General features: G+C 45.6%; 1 non-coding gene across 1 annotated transcript; it reads left to right on the top strand.

Moving 5' to 3' along the window:
- Positions 1-2,183: 2,183 nt before the first annotated feature.
- On the top strand, positions 2,184-2,315 carry LOC141417733 (small nucleolar RNA SNORA51). The gene has a single exon (XR_012442372.1). It is a non-coding gene; the product is annotated as a small nucleolar RNA SNORA51 (small nucleolar RNA).
- Positions 2,316-4,494: the final 2,179 nt, after the last annotated feature.

Here is a 4,494-nt window from a genome sequence, read left to right as displayed (position 1 = left end):
CTGCCACTGGAGAGGCACTCATACGTGTCCAGGTTCTTGATAGGTAGCGAACCTGGTAGTTGGAAGCATAGGGCGATCCCCTTCAGTTCCACATGGTCCATCCATTCTTCCCCATCGCAATACTATTTCCGACACTGGGACTCTTGAGAAAACAAAGTAGGTGGGCGTGATATCTCACTGCTGCTATCCCAGCACTCAGGATTCCGAGGGCAGGAGGATCGTGAAATCGAGGCCAACCTGGGCTAGTGAGACCCTGTCTAAAAAAATTTTTCTTTTCATTCAAATGACGTAGGTGCCCCTGTTTTGCAGAGCTCCTTTACACATTTCTGGATGGATCGTTCCACATCACACTATTTTTACTAAGCAACTTGCACTCCATTCCGGTTCGTGCTTGCAAGGCAGGCATTCTACCATTTGAGTCATGCCTCCACCTCCTCTTCCCCCACCCTTGCTGCTTTAAAAATTTCACCCATTTGCCAGGTGCTAGTGGCTCACACCTGCAATCCTTGCTACTTGGGAGGCTAAGATCCTGAGGATCATGGGTTGAGGCCAGCCAGGGCAAATAATTCAAGAGATCCCATCTCCAAAATAACCAGAGCAAAATGGACTAGAGGTCTGGCTCAAACTGTAGAGCACCTGCTTTGCATGCATGAAGCCCTGAATTCAAATCCCAGTCTTTCACACACAAAAAAAGTCCACTAATTTTTAGCACAATATATTAATTGTTTATCTCTCCTCCTCCTTCCCCTCTCAACATCTGATCATCAAGGACAGAGACTCTTCCCTAATGCCTATCATGGGGCCTGACAAGGCCTGACAATCATGAATGAAGTGCCCTAGTGCTTGCTGCAGGATTGCTTTGTGTCATTGCAGTAATGGTAAGCTTCCTTAGGACCACAGGACCTTTGCAGTAGGGTGTTATCTGTGGCTTTTCTTCTTCCAACCTTCCCTGGCTTTTCCTCCTGGTTTTCACCTCTCAGGATGCCTCCCTCTGTAGCAGAGGTCTCCTATGCAGTTTCAGATTTCTGTACTGATAAATGTCCTCCACCCTCAACCCCATCCTTGCTCCTCTCCTTTCTAGGGCTCATGAATAATGAGTGAATGGGAGCTGGGTAGCTGATAGGGGTAAGCAAGTCCTATTCCAAACCTCACTCCAGGAAGAAGGGACCAGTTCCCAGAGACCACATACTAGGCCATTGGAGACCTATTTGGACTGAGCCTTAAAGGTGGCTGCCTCTTCCAAAGATAAAAGGGTGGAGGCCCTCGTGCAACCTCCTGGGCCAATAAAAATAGTGAAAAAGCGCCCTCCACCCTCCCTTTCTGACCAAAAAACATCCCGCAATGGAACAAGATTTGATGTTGGGGGCCACTGTGAGGATCCCAGACCTCTCTGCGTTAAGTAACCCAGTAGCTCCCAGCTTACCCCACTGCTATGGGTCCTGATCTCCAGGGTCACCAGAGTACCTAGTGTGCTGGACACCCCAGGATTCCCATCTCTGCACCTTTGCAGAATTGCTGCGGAATACCCGCCAGAGGGCGTGCTGACTCTGTGGCCACAACCTCATAGTGAGGAAGTAGAGGGAGCAAGAAGCCTGCACCTACAAGCGGGCAACCCACAGGGGCAGAGGTGAAATATGAATACCCTGGACGCTGCCCCTTGAGCTATTCCTTCCCTCTGGCTTTAGAATTTTCATGTGGCTTCTAGTGTTTTATTTTGCTTTTCCATGCTGGGTATTGAACCCAGGTGTTTGGGGTTTTTTGTTTGTTTGTTTTTGTTTTTGCAGTACTGGGGGCTTGAACTCAGGGCCTATACCTTGAACCATTCCACCAGCCCATTTTTGTTTTGGGCTTTTTCGAGACAGGGTCTCACGAACTATTTGCCTGGGGCTGGCTTTGAACCACGATCCTCCTGATCTCAGCTTCCTGATTAACTAGGATTACAGGCATGAGCCACCTGCGCCCAGCTGAACCCAGGGTCTTGAGCATAATAGGCAAGTGCTCTACTACTTGAGCTATGTCCTCAGTCCTTTTTTAAAAATTTAGTATTTAATTTATTTATGGGGACACCGTCTCTCCGTACCTTTCTACAGGCTGCCTCGAACTCCCCATCCTCATGTGTCTGCCTCCTGAGTAACTGTAATTACAGACATGCACTACCAACTCCAATTTAAAACTTGGTTTTTGACCTCCTGGTGTTTACCACGGGCTGTGTTCTTACACTGACAGTTTAGAAAAAGGAGGGAAAGTAAATCTACCCCATATACATGTTGGACCAGACTATGTTCCTGGCCTGCATTGTGAATGGGGAGACATGGTGGGAGAAAAAAGTAATAAAAATAAAACTTAGTTTTCAATCTCTGTTCCACTCTTACCCACTCTGCCCCACCCTGTACTCTGGATTCCTAGTTGTGATTCTTTTTGTGTTTGTGTGGTGGTAGCACTGGGGTTTTGAACGCAGGGCCTCATGCTTGCTAGGCAGGCGCTCTACCACCTGAACCACTCTTGTGCGTCCTGTTTCATGTTGAGTATTTTGTTTTTGTGTTTTGCGGTGCTGGGGTTTGAACTCAGGGCCTTTACCTTGATCCACTCCATCAGTCCTTTTTTGTGAAGGGTTTTTTCAAGAGAGGCTCTCATGAACAATTTCCCCTGGGTTGGCTTTGAACTGCTATCCTCCTGTGTTGCGTATTTTTGTATTTGCCCAGGCTGGCTTCAAACCCTGATCTTCCTGATCTGCCACCTGATAGGTAGGATTACAGGCGTGAGCGACCTGCACCCAGCTTCATTGTTGTAATTCTTTAGAACTCTGGGTTGTTGGAACACTATCCTCCCTTTGTTTTCCTAGAGAGCGACCTATCTTTCAAGGCTGATCTCTAATAATTCTTTCTTCAGGCAGCCAGCCTTCCTTGATAGGCAAGTCAGATGAGATGCTCTGTTCTGGGCTCCTTGCCTCCAGAGTCCTGATTAGATTAGACTCAGAGGACTCCAAAAAGACTCTGGCAGCAGGGGAACTTTAGGGAGAATTAACTGGTCTCCAAATGGGCCCAATTTTAGCTACCAAGTGGGCTTAGAAACCCTGTTTTTGGTTTGGCTGCCTTAAGCCCAGACACCCACCAGGAGCATAGCCCAATGAATATGTCATTGAAGAAAGGAAAGGGATGAAGGATTCCATGGTAAGAAAGGAGGGAAATCCTCAATTCAACTTCTCAATTTCCACACAAATCACAAGAACTAAAATCCAAGACAGAAAGCATTTTGAGGGATTTCACAAAAAAAAGAAAATTCACAAAGTGGAAGATTAGCAAAGATTTAGTAGAGTAGGAATAAATAGAAAAGGAGAAAGGAGCATCCCCTATTAGCAGGGGGAGGGAACAGAGAGGCTCAAAATAGTGGTCCCCTTCTGGGATATATTTATACCTTCTAGACTAAGCTGGGAATCCATTTGCGCTTCCTAGATAAGTGGTAACAACACCTAGTGACCTTTAATACAAACATGGAACAAATGGATTTGTGACTTGGGTATCTTCTTTTTGTGATCTTGAGCATTCTTTTTTGGTCAAAGGATTACCTTCTATTCTCAGACTAAGTTATCATTTAGGGCCATTGCAAATCACTTAGCATCTAAAGGAGTGTGGGGCTGGTGGAGTGGCACAAGCAGTAAGAGTGCCTGCTTAGCAAGTGTGAAGCCCTGAGTTCAAACCCCAGTGCCTCTAAAATATATATATATATATTAGGGATTGCTGGATGTCAGTGGCTCACACCTGGGATCCTAGCTACTTAGGAGGCAGAGATCAGGAGGATCCCTGTTCAAAGCCAGCCCAGGCAAATAGTTTGTGAGACCCTATCTTGAAAAAAGCCATCACAAAAAGGGCTAGTGGAGTGGCTAAAGGTGTAGGCCCTGAGTTCAAGACCCAGTACCCTGAGAAAAAAAGAGTGTGATGTACTTTCTTAAAAGGATTAATTCAACTTTTGTTGCTCTAAAGGATTATTTAGCAGTCAACATCTTAATCATTTAGGTCTGGCTTCTCTTTAGAATTTAGAATGCCAGTAAAAGGAGTGGAAGCAAAAGCCCCTTTGCCAAGGACAACTCTCATTGGAATGGTATCTAGTATAATGAGATATTTTATTCCTACGTAAAACATTTATAGGGCTAGGGTCTTGGTTCAAGTAGTAGCATGCCTTTCTACTAAGCACAAGGTACTGAGTTCAAACCCCAGTATGGCAAAAAAAAAAAAAAAAAGTTAAATCTTTTAGATCTTTTAGGGATTTCTTTTAGTCTTAGTTCCTGACTCTGGCTTATATTCATATTTTCTGAGTTCCCTGTCAATTTGTTATATGTATCCTGCCTCAGTAGGAAATGCAAAGGCCCAATGACCAGAGTTGTGAAGACTGTTGGCTGTATTCTCACAGGAGGAAGATACCACAACTGGCCTGGCTCCTCGGTCTCTGAGCTTACTCCCACATCTACCTTTGCCCAGAGCATTCTCCTCCACAGGA

Source organism: Castor canadensis, chromosome 15 (genome assembly GCF_047511655.1).
Source record: "Castor canadensis chromosome 15, mCasCan1.hap1v2, whole genome shotgun sequence".
NCBI classification, from domain to species: domain Eukaryota; kingdom Metazoa; phylum Chordata; class Mammalia; order Rodentia; family Castoridae; genus Castor; species Castor canadensis.
The sequence above is the reverse complement of the archived record's forward strand: the minus strand, read 5'-3'. Positions and strand labels throughout refer to the sequence as shown.